General features: G+C 35.3%; 1 protein-coding gene across 15 annotated transcripts in view; it reads right to left on the bottom strand.

Annotated features, from left to right (window-relative positions):
* Positions 1 to 13,183, bottom strand: part of ANKS1B (ankyrin repeat and sterile alpha motif domain containing 1B) — a 1,250,661-nt gene that overhangs the window by 716,075 nt on the left and 521,403 nt on the right. The gene's annotated exons all lie outside the window — the stretch shown is intronic.

The following is a 13,183-nucleotide window of genomic DNA, read 5'->3' as shown; positions in this document are numbered from 1 at the left end:
GAGACCATCCTGGCTAACACGGTGAAACCCCGTCTCTACTAAAAAATACAAAAAATTAGCCGGGCATGGTGGCGGGCCCCTGTGGTCCCAGCTACTCTGGCGGCTGAGGCAGGAGAATGGCGTGAACCTGGGAGGCGAAGCTTGCAGTGAGCCAAGATTGTGTCACTGCACTCCAGCCTGGGCGACAGAGTGAGACTCCATCTCAAAAAAAAAAAACAAAAAATAAAAAAAAATAACATATCAGTGCTAATGAGGCATTAGATCAGCAACTCACTCACAAATAGTTCCAGGAAAAAAAAAAGATCCTTAGGAAAAAAAAGATCTTTGCATTGTGTTTCCAATCTGCAATTTTGTGATTGTTTCAAAATATAAAATAATAATCATTTTAAAATCCATGAAGATCACTCTGTGATAAATATAGAAGATAAATTATTAAGTAGAAGAGATGACAGCAAGGAAGCCATATGGGAGGGAGCTATTTCAGTAATCAAGTCAAAAGAATTAAGACAGGTACAGTGGGAGTAGAAGAGAAAAGCTTGGAAAGATAGGAAACAGAAGTGACATGCTTTGGTGGCTAATTTGATATAGAAAGAGAAGGAGAGGGAGGAGTCTAGGTGGTACAGTTAATTGATATAAGGAAGGAAGAGCAGATTTTTGGAGAAAGATGAAGATTTTGATGTCTGGCAAGTAAGTGTAGTGAGTCTTATCTTCCAAACACTGTACGTTACTTGACCAAATGAAATACATGTTATTGGCTTATTGTTAGGATGAACTTCTATTCTCTGGCCTCATGTTTCCACAAGAAGGGAATACCATTAGAGTAACATCCTCCACCTACTCTCCGACTCTTTATTAATTTATCCCCTAAGGAATTAGAGTTACTGAGCTGTAAAACGACATTGGGGAAGGAACTAAGCATGCTTATTATTGCCTCTTCCATGCTTCTCCTCTTCAGAGCCATAATAAATATGTTCTCTGCTCTTGTGTAGTAAAATCACCTTGTAGGTTGGCTAGCTGTGCCAGTGACTGGGTTAGGGTGTGTGTCTAATCCAAGAGTGAAGTTACAGCAAGCACATTCAGTAACATCTAGAATCACATTGTCCAATCAGTTCTCATCATGATGATAATAAAAAGTATGGCACTTGGTTTCAATTTGTCTAACTCTTGGATTCCATATCTCAGTTGGTTCTGAATCTGGGAGAGAAAGAAAGCAGTGTGGTTAATTTGTTTCCTAAATTCAAAACAATTATAAAATTGTGTTTATTCCTCCTAGTGTCTAATATAGTGCTTAATGCTCACTTATTGAATTGAGTTAAATTAATGTAAAATAAAATGGTGCTAAAATAATACTGTCTTAAAGGGGAAAATATAGGTCCTTCTAATTATTTGTTTTTCCATTTTAGGCATTTAGCACCATTGATTTAAAACTTGTTCTTCAACATGACATAATCTAAAGATACTTATTTTTCCTTTCCTCATAGATAAAACAGAAATCATAATGGTCTTATCTATCTCACTTGCTTTCTCAAAGGATTGAAGTAGACAGTGTGTAGATACCACTCTGTAACATCACAAATAAATGGCATATTTATTGCTGAGTTTGAGTGTTCCCTTTCTCAACAGTGTGAATTTGTGCAAGATGAGTGGAAAATCAAACCAGAATGGAATTGTTAGGGTCAGCTATAAAGAGGCCTATGAAATGCCCTAGATCGTGTTTTTCAAATTAAGTTTTGTGCATCACTAGTTGTGAAATATATTAATGGGTTTACAGGGGTTGTAGCAAAAGAAGACTCTGAAAAATCATTCAGTGAAGAAATTGTTTAACCCTGTATTTCCCCAATATATTTGACCATGGAAACTTTTTATATAAGAACATCACTTACAGAATGAGTAATCCATAGATATTAGGACATTCTGATTCAGAGGAAGGTGGCAGAATATCTGGTTGGGACTTCCTGATTATTAGAATGCCCTATGTAAATCAGCACAGCATTTAAGTAAAAAGATTCTAAATGCCTTGCTTATCCTATTCTTCTCCCTGGACTATATATCTGCCTGCTACGACATGGATATGGCTTAGTTTGTCCCCACCAAAATTCAGATTGAAATTTGATTCCCAATGTGGCCGTGTTGGCAGGTGGGGCCTAGTAGAGGGTATCTGGGTCATGAGGACAGATCCCTCATGAATGGCTTGGTTCTGTTCTAGCAATACTGACAGTTCCAAGTCTGCCAAGACTGGATTAATTCTCTTGGGCATGGATTAATTCCCATAAGAGGTATTTGTTATGAAGCCAGATACCACTGGAGTTTGGCCTCTTCACATGTTTTCACTTTCCCTTTGACCTTCTGCCATGTTGTGATGCATCACCAGCAGCTGGGCAGATGTCAACACGATGCTTCTTGTACTTCCCAGCCTGCAGAAGTGTGAGTTAAATAAGCCTCTTTCCTTAGTTCATTTTATGTTCCATATAATGGAACTCCCAACCTTAGGTGTTCCATTATAGCGACACAAAGTGAACTAAGACTTCACCTATCTAATGCCTATTCAAACACAAAGGTCACTTTGAGCATTTCCTCTCTGGAATAGTCTTCACTGCCCTTTCCCCAACTATTCTTAATTAATTCAGGTGGTACTTATTGACAGCCAGTTGTGAACCAGGTACTCTTCTCAGTGCTGAAATTGAGCACTTTATAAACAAGGAAGGAAGGAGGGAGGAAAAGAGAGGGATGGAAGGAAGGTAGAAAGAAATAAAGGAAAGAAGTTCTTATTCTCATGGAATATCCATTCCAGGTGGGAAGAAAGACACTGAACAAATCAATGCATAATGTTAGTTCAGGAGTGAAAATTGTTATAAAGGAAAATAGCATAACAGAGACAGAGAATAAAGTGGTAGCTACTTTATATTCAATGGTCAAAAAGGACATCTCTCATAAGGTAGTATTTGAATAATGACCTGAAGGAAGGATGAAAATTAGCAGTGTTAAGTCTCTGGGAGAAGGGCTTTCCAGACAATTCAATGATAAGTACAAAGAACCTAAGGCAGGAGCTGTTTGGCTAATCTAAGGTAATGTTGGGAAGGTGACACGGCTAGTGTAAATTAAACAACGTGGAGAACGGTAGGAGATGGGTTAAGAGGTTTTAGAGAGTCAGATTATATTGGATATCATGCTTCTTTACTTTCAGTGAGATGGGAAGACATTGGAAGGTTGAGCAGGTGAATAACGTGATCTGATTTATGTATGTGGCCAAGTTACAAAAGGACAAGAGCACAATAATCAATGCCAGTAACAAGATATGAAGCTTTTTCAAAGGTCTAGGCCAGAGATGTTAGTGGCTCATACAATAATGACAGATGACAAATGGTAAGATTCTAGATATATTTTTAAAGAAAAGTTAGAGGACTGATTTTTGAACTTTTTGGTTTCAAGATCCCTTGACGCCCTTAAAAATTAATAACACTAAAGATTTTTTGTTCATGAGAGTCATATCTGTTAATATTTATATAAAAACTAAAACTAAAAATTCTTTAAGCATAAGAATACACAAGTGCGCATTCCATTAGCCATCAGAGGTATGATGTCATCATTTACCGTTTAGCTTCTGGAAAACTCCATTTAGAACTCATGTACAAACAAAAGCAGAACAAGGCAAAATGTCTTCATATTATTATGGAAATATTTTTGACCTCACAGACCTTTTGAAAAGGTTTTGAAGCCTGCTAAGAGGTCCTGAACCACACATTGAGAACTGCTGGCCTAGAGGATTTTTTTGATGGAATGGATCTGACATGTGAGAGAAAGAAAGAACTCAAGGATGGGGTCAAGTTTTTAAGCCTGAGCTGCTATTAACTGAGATGCAAACTGCAGTGCTATATAAGTTAAATTTAAGACATCCCATTGAGATTTAGAGTAGCCTGCTGGATATGAACCTGGAGTTCAGGGAAGTGGGCAGGCCTGGAGATATAAATTTAGGAGTAATCAGCACATAAACAGCATTGAAAGCTCTGGAACTGGATGAGAACACATGGGGAGTGAAGGTAGACTGAGAAGAGGTCTGAGGATGATCCTTGGGGCATTGGATCAATGAACTCCATCAGTGAAATTCCAAAAGTTCTCTATTTAGAGCGCAGTCTCCTTTGGTTGGTTAAAAGTTATTTTAGGATAGAATCCATATTTTAGTCATTTTCATGCTCAAATCACCACTTAAGATGCCCAGCATATGGTAAGCACCCAACTGTGTTTATTGAATAAATAAATAAATAAAGTAATGATGTCTTTGTGGTACTTTCACAGCTAAATTCCAGAATTTTAGAACAGGCAAGATTAGGAATTTGGAATGATCAGGTTCAGATTCATATAGTAGGTATACTATTCACTGTATAGTCAAACAGATTTCCTTGAACTTAGAGAAAGATGTAATTGACTGCACCCTGTGCTGCCAATAATAAGTGACCTAAAGGGAAGGATAGACTATATTTCAAACTCTAGTCTGCCATTTAAGATATTTAAAGCAATAATGCCAACTCTACTTTCTGATCATTTTATTTTGCAAGGAAATTTTTCCCAGAATATTTTTTCTTTCTATGCATTCTTTAATTACACAATAAATTTAACCAGCTTTACAGACCAATACATATATATCTACAAAGGATGTATTTCATTTTTGATGAACATACTATGACTTATTTAACAAGTTATCCTTACTAACAGGCATTAAGGTTTCCAATAAATATTTCTACAATGAACATCCTTGAACATATTTTTATTTATTACCATTTTAATAAACACATTTTCATTATTCTTGTAGCACATCTATTCTTAGCCACTCATGTGACTTGAAAATACTTTTATATTAAATGTCTATTTAATCAATATTTCCTCATCTTTAGGATGATTCATTCGCATCTCTTCCAAAACTTCAAGTTAATGTCTAAACTCAATTTTATTTTGTTTCTCTTCTTCTATTTTTATTTTAGGTGCCAGGGGTACATGTGCATCTATGCTTTCTCATTCAGGCTGTCTAGACATGCTCTAGGGGAAAAAGCTGAGCCAAACAATGACACCCACTGAGAATTTTATGCATGTGGGAGAAAAACCCCTGAATAACACAAAAGGAAAACACAATATTAATACAGTCTTGCTATTAATGGCAATGTGGGCACAAAATATAAAAAATTACATTTCATGTTTAGGAAAAAAGATGAAAAAATTTTTTTACATGTAGAAAGTGCCAAATAACAAAAATTCTCCATATTCCTGTAGGATAAACTCACCTGGAATTTCATCAAATGAATAGAAATGAGGATGAATAATATTCCACTGGCATATAATTGGCATGACCACTATATGGATTGATAGTGATTCTAATCATCAATAGAAGATACGATGTATAGTGGTTGTTTTCTGGATTCTGGCTTTTCCCTCCCCTGTATTAGGTCAGCCTGACCCTGTACTGTGCCATTTATCCTCACTGACTCCCCTCATATCCCAAATTCCAGGAGTTTATACTTCCTGTGGCTCACTTAAGCAGAGGCATCTAAAGAATGAGATGCTTGAAGGTGACTATCACCCCATATGTAGCCAACATCTTCTTAAGTAGGTTCCAATGATTTAGGGAACTTTAAAAGGTTCCCAAATACATTTTCTAAAATCCACAGTTGCCATGATCAGAGCTACTTGGGGATGAGACAGAGAGTTAGAACATTACTTCTCAAAGGTCTTATTTCAATTGTAGGCAAACATAATCTAATCACCATTATAATAACAAGTTGGGCCACTACAGGGCTTTACAACATACACAGCACCATGGCACCTTTTATCTGGTTTGAGTCTGACTACACCCCTGAGAAGCAGGCAAGGCAAATACCATTCTCACTTTGCTGAAAAACTGAGGGTGAGAAGGGTAATATAGAGTGCATGTGACAGAAGAAAGGTTGGAATTAAATACCTTTTAAAGAGGCACCTACAAGCAAAATTTTGCACATAATTCCAGGAATTGTGTAGACTACCCATAGCCTATCCAAGAACACCAGGTTAAAAATATTTGCCCTCAGACAGACTGATTTAATTGGTCAGGGGTGGAACTCAGGCATTTTTTTAAAAAGCTTCCCAGGAAATTCATATTTGTCCAGAACTACTTCAAAAATTCATATTTGTCAACGTTGACTGTTGGGTCCTGTTGACTTCTTTCTCATATTTTTTTTCCTTTCCAAATTGCTGTTTGTTTTACCTAATATTATTTTCTATTATGTCTATCTTTCTGTTTTTAGCCTTTTCTTCTCACTCAGCTTTTGTTGCAAGTCTGGAAATTACCGAATACAGTCTTCTTTGGCTCTTTCCTTCAGACTACATACTTTGGCCATCTATGTTTCTGTTCTTCCTCCTTTTTCAAAACTATTATTCTCTCCTGAAGCTTCAACCTTCTAGAATATCAATATTCCACCTCGATTATTTTCTACCTAATGAGCTAATTAGCATTAATGGAAAAACTACTGGAGTTAGGAAATCAGAGATCTTCCAGTAAGTCAGTGGCAGTGTACCACTGAAAACATTATTCAATCTCTCTAAGACTCAGGCCCCATCAGTAAAATAAGGAAAAACATACCTACCTGATAGAATTTTTATGAGAAACAAATGAAACACATACTCAATCATGGGAATAAAATACTCAATACTCAATAATAAAAATATTTTTAAAGATTATCTCCTTGAAGATCTTTTTATTCCTATCTATATTTTGCTGCAACCCAATACAATATTCTGTACTCTTTCCAAGTTATATGCCTCTGTTTTTTTTACATACCCACTCTCATTTCTAATTTTAAAATTTAGCATATGTATTCTATAACCCCACAGTGCCCAGAAAAATGTTATTCTGGATTTGGCAAGAATTTTTTGTAACCCCAGTTCTAAACTCTTAATAATGGCAGGGAGAGGTGCTATGGCTTATTATTAAACTGCTTTATTGTTAGCTCATTAATCATACACAGGTCCAGAAGAATATTCAAAATGTTTCTTTCAGGTTGAGTAGGTACCTGATCTAAACATGGTCCATTATGAGTAGGTGTTCAGAAATGACTCATCTTTCCTCCAGTCATCTCCTTTAGTGTCTTGAGAGCTCTGGGCCTTTGACCTTTCTCTTTATTTTCTTTACCTCTACAGCCTCTTTGCTTCTTTTTGCTATGGTCCCTCCTTAGCTGCAAAAGAATGCAGCCTGGTGTTATTTCATTCTGTTGAATTCCATTTAGGATGAGGTTTTGGGTTAGTGGTGAGGTTTGGATGGTACTAGGAACATCTAAAGCCAATTGGAATGTCTTTTCCAGCTGCTATTAACAAATACCAAAAAGTTATGGGGTCTCTCACAGTTCTGGAGGTTGAGAAGTCCAAGATCAGGTTTCCAGCTTGGTTGGGTTCTGGTGAAGGTCCTCTTTCAGATTGCAGATTGCCGAGTTCTTGCTGTGTCCTCATGTGTTGCAAGGGTGAACAAGTTCCCATGGGCCTCTTTTATAAGTGAACTAATCCCATTCATGAGAGCTCTGCCATCTGACCTAATCCTCTCCTAAAGGCTCCACTTTTTAATACTATTACATTGGGGATTTGAATTCAACATAGAAATTTGAGGAAAACACAAATATTCAGATGATAGTACAGAATTTCAAATTTTCCAGATTGACTTCTTAGGATATTCTTATGCTCATTATGCTAAAAATCTCTGTTCAATATTGAGCCCATTTAGATGACTTGTCTGTGGTATTGTGCCAAAATAGCCTCTTTTTCTGCCCGTGGTCACTTCTCAAGAGCCCCCTTCTATTTTAGACTTGATTTCTATCACGAAACAGGGAAAGGAGTGTAAAAACCCATCTAGCTAAAACCACCACCAACAGCACAGACCAGGAATCCAGTGTTCTGTCAACTGCTAATGTTAGTTTTTTTGAACGTTGGAATTAATTAGATTTATACACACCTCCTAACAAAATGTTTAACAATTGAGTCTGTATCATTCATGTCTCTTCAGTCAACTTTTAGGCTCTTCTTTCTCATTCTCTGCAACCAGAAACTGTTTCCCCACCTCTGCTCATCCTTTAACATGCTGTCATACTGCCTTATTTCCTTTTACCATCAAACTATTAAAAAGATTAGTCTACAATCAGGGTATCTTTTCCCACTCTTCAATTCCTTTCATCTTAAGCTTCTACGTTCTTCACCTGAAGGAAATTGCATTCTTGAAGGTCTCTGCCCTCATAATTGCCAAATAAAGTGACATTTTGGTCTCTCTTCTCCTCTACCTTCCTGGAAGTTTTGACAATGTTGACTAATCACTTAAAAATTTTTTTCTTTATATCCACAGTAACGGTTGTCTTTCTTCTTTTATTTTTCTCAATGATTCTCTCTCTCTTTTTTGCTAAAGACTTCTTTCTAAAGTACATGTGAGGAAATTACCTAAGTTCCTGGTTCTCAACTTCCTCACCTATAAAACGAAAATATCCACTCCAAAAAGAATCATGAACATTAAATTATATTAGGTACTCCAAAAATATAATTATCCTCCTTTAGTGTAAACATTTATCAGAATTCTGTCTTTGGTATGATCTCTCTTCATCATCAAATTTTATTAATGAGAATAAAATCTTTACCTTAAGCCCTCAACTCTCTCCAGAACCCCATACCAATATTTCCAATTTGTATATCATGCTTCATGTTCAGTAAGTCTACAAAACCAAATTTATCATGTCATCTTCTCCCTCATCAAAATAAACATCTGTTCAATTCTTTCCTATCCTTATTAGTAGCATTCCAAAATCCCAGTCAACAAGGCTCAAATCATTAGTCATCTTTGGCTTCCTTAGATCTAATCCATCTATCTACTGCTAATGCTTTATCCAAAGTGTCTCTTACACCAAAGACTATATAAAATGTATAAAAATTATAGCCAAGTGTTATTTATATTAGCATGCAAAGTAAAACAATGTAAACTGCCATATCAACAGAACCAAGAGTACACGCAAGAAACTATTAGCTTACATTGTAGTTAATATTGAAACATTGTAACATTGTCTGCTTTCCCCAAAGATACGGAACAAGGCAATAATTTGGTTTTACGACTTCATTGCATCATTTTACTACAGTCACAGCAATAAGAAAAAGAAATAAAAGGCACAAATATTAGAAAAAAAGTCAAACTATCATTATTCTAAGATGACGTAAAAGAATCCTACGGAAGTTATTTTTTAAAAAAGCAAAAAAGTACTCTAGCATTTAAATAAAATTAAAATGGTAATATAAAACTCAACTGCATTTCTATATGCCAACAACAAACAATTAAAATATGAAAGCAATAAATAATATTAAATTATTAACTCAGTGAATAACAATTTTTTTCCATGTAGTGAAAATTAAATCTTGACCCCCACCTCACACCATACACAAAGCAATCTGAGATGGATTATTGACCTAAATATAAAAACCAGAACAAGAAAACTTCTAGAAAAAAGTCAGAGCATATATTTACAACCTGGGACAAGTCACAAAAACACTAACCATAAAAGAATAAAATGATAAATCTGACATAAAAATTAAAATATTCTGCTCATCAAAAGGCACTTGAGAAAATGTTTAGGCAAATCACAGAGTGGAAGAAAATATTCAGAGTGCATACACCTCAGAAAGGACCCATATCTTGTGGAGTTACAGAAGAATTTATAAAGAATTACTACAAATAAACAATCACAAAGCTGAACACCCCTTAAAAAAAGAGGTGAGCAGACACTTCACAAAAGAAGATCTAAGAATTGGCAATAACCACAGAAAAAGGTAGTCATCATCATTAGTCACCAGAAAAAATGCAAATTAAAACCATAATGAGAAATCATTTCACACCCAGAAGAATGGCTAAAATAAAAAAGTTTAAAAGGCAAGAATGTGGAGAAATGAAAATTCTCACACATTGCTATTGGTGACTACAAAATGGAACAACTTTTTTGGAAAGCTGTTGGGAAGCTTTTTATAAAGTTAGCTATTCATCTACCCTGTGACCCAACAATGCCATTCTTATTTATCTATACGAAAACATACATTTATAAAAAACACTTTTATACTTATATTCATAGCATATTCACTCATAATGGTAAACAATGGCAAACAACACAAGGATCAATCAACAGGATAATTAATGAACAAATTGTAGTATATTAATCCAATGGTAAACCACTTATCAGGAAAGAAACAACATGGATTAATTTCAAAACCATTATGTTGAGTGAAAGAAACCCAAACAGTGATACACACACAGAAAACATACTCACCGTAGGACTCCATTTATATAAAGTCCAAGAATAGCCAATCCTAATGCATGATGATAAAAATCTGAACATTCTTGCCTCCAAGGCAGGAAGGAGGGCAACTAATTAGAAAGGGGCATGAGGAAGCTTTCTGGGGTGATGGCAATGCTCTATATTTTGTTTTGAGTGGTGTTATACCTATGTAAATAATCAAAGTTCATCAAGCTATATACTTAAAATCTGTGTATTTGATTCTTCAATTGTGAAAAACAAGATGTTTCACGAGGAAATATTTTAAAAACAAAGCCAACACAAGTAACATATAACTATTCAGTAAAAAGAAGATAACTGGAATGTCAATAGACCTACCTAATATATATTTCAAAGATGTTTTTCAAGTATTTAAGTATAAGTAAATAGAAAAATTCAGCCTTGTGGGTTAATATACTGGACAGAAACAAAGAGAAAAGAGTAATATATAACCATTTCAGTCACTCTGAATTTAAAATAGATTGTTTCACAATCTAGAGGATTTTAAGACGTGAAATAACTGAAAGAAACAAAGGTGAAAAAGATCAAACACAGGATGCAGAACTAACAGCTGTGACTTAGTTAATGCATATGCTGAATAAAAACAAACTCAACAAAGCACTGGGAAGCCGGCAGCTTCCAAGTAATTAACTAAGCAGAAACACATGCAATGTGTTACCAGCCCTATCTCATATTGAAAGCAAGGACTCGTTGGTTACAATGGATGCTCTCCATTTACAGGTAGAGTTACAAGAAAATAAACTAGATAAAGATATACAAGAGGCAAAGGAAAAGGAACCAATTTGCTACATCTAAGCAGTATCTATTTTCAGTGAATGAGATAAAAGTTCTGCCGTTACCTCACCTACTCAATATCATTCTTTCCACAATAAAAGACTGAACACATCAGCTGATGGTCAAAGAATTGTAAATTCACGAATAAGAGTCACATTTACATTTTTATTTTCAAAGTTCAACACAAGTTTTAAAAGTGAAATTATCATTTCAACCATATTATTAATTTTTAAGAAATAAATTTTTAAAAAGATCTTGAATACCCATAAATCAATCTAACTTCACACTTTTTGCATTTTCAGATCGAAAGCCAGAATTAACAAATATGTTACAGTATTAAACCTGTGATTAAAATATAGGCTTTTATATAAGTTCACCAATAATTATCTTTTCTTTGGAACAGTAGCTCTCAACTATGTTCCATCCCTGACACACCTGTGACTTGTCAGAACACAGCAGGAGTCTCCTGTTCTATCCATCCATCCATCCTCCATGGACATCCTCTAGTCTTCAAACCCTTTCCTGAAACCTCATGTCCTACCTGAATACTCTGTCATAAGTATTTCCATGTGAATATGCTACTTCCTTTCTACAACGAATGAGGAGCCCCCTGAAGGTCATAACTCATATGGAGAAATAAGTCTTGCACCAATGTCTCCAGAGTGGAAGTAAGAGTAGCCTAATTGAGGTTATAGTCTTTCTGCAATTATATATAGAGAAAGAAAATATATAGATATATAGCTATTATTGTTCTATTACATAAATACAGGCTGCATTCGTTCTAATTTAAATACCATCATCCTGAGTTACTTAACTTTCTCACTTACTTGTTTTTCTCCTTAAAGCATTGTTATAACATTTAAGAAAGGTGGAGTCAGTTACTCAGATAAACATTTAAGTACTGACGGCACCAAGGAATTGGGTCAAGATGGAATTTCTGGCTTTAATTCTACCTCTAGATTTCTTCAAAGATTGCCAGGTGAACCTAAACTCAATTAAAATATGTAGAGAAGGATTTATGAAATAATGCCTCAGTTATTCAGATCATGGATCTATAGAAAAGAATCTGTTTTTCATTCATTGAATGACCAAGTGCATTTACATTAGAGAATTTACATTGGTATAAAAACAAATATATTTAGTAATGAATTTTATTAACATATATAGGACAATGTCTTACTTAAATAGCTTTAAAATGCTAGAAATGCACTAGAAACACAATAACCCCAGAAACACCTTCATATGAGAAAACCAATGTCAACGAACATGACAGATAGCATCTAAATCTGGGTTTAGTGAGGTTTATCTTGAAGCAAATAGACCCAATCAAATTTCCTTCAAAAAGAGGACTTTCTGTAATGAGATGAAGGTGTCACTATGTTACCCAGACTGGTCTAGAACTCCTGGGCTCAAGTGATTCTCTGCCTCAGCCTCCCAAGTAGCTAGGATTACAACCGTGTGCCATTGTGCCTGGCAGAAGAGGACATTTTTGAAAACATTTTTCTCCTCCACATATTGAGGCACTGTGGCAAATGTTACCTGTGCCTAAATGCCCCTGAACCTGCATATTCCATACTCCTAAAGATGTGTCAAATTATACAACCTCATGAGGATATTTTTAACCTCTGAGCAGGACTGGAAGAGGCAAATATACTAAAGTAAAAAAAAAAAGAAACTCCAAATCAGTTGGACAATGTAGCCCCTTTGGAGTGCCAATGGTGTTATCTATAACACTGAAACACAAATTGCACTTGAATTGATGAAGGATATAGGAAGCAATTTAAAGTGTTCTACAAACTGCAGTGGATATCCAAAATTTAAGTGCCATTTTATCAATGAGGATGAAGATCATAATAAAAATGATCTAAAATAACTTACGTTAAACAAGGAAAAATATTAAACAAATCTTGCTCATTTAGACCTAAATAGTCTTAAAAGACACATCTGCCCTACAATTTGGCTCAAAGGATTTATTCATACTCTATATCTAAGTAGATGATGAATGGCATTGATTGAATCCAAAGTCCCCCTGTCTTGGATTTTATGAGGCCCATTCAGAATGAGCCAGGTTGAGAACACCA

The sequence above is a fragment of the Nomascus leucogenys genome, chromosome 10 (assembly GCF_006542625.1).
Source record: "Nomascus leucogenys isolate Asia chromosome 10, Asia_NLE_v1, whole genome shotgun sequence".
NCBI classification, from domain to species: Eukaryota; Metazoa; Chordata; class Mammalia; order Primates; family Hylobatidae; genus Nomascus; species Nomascus leucogenys.
This window is presented reverse-complemented; position numbering and strand designations above follow the sequence as displayed.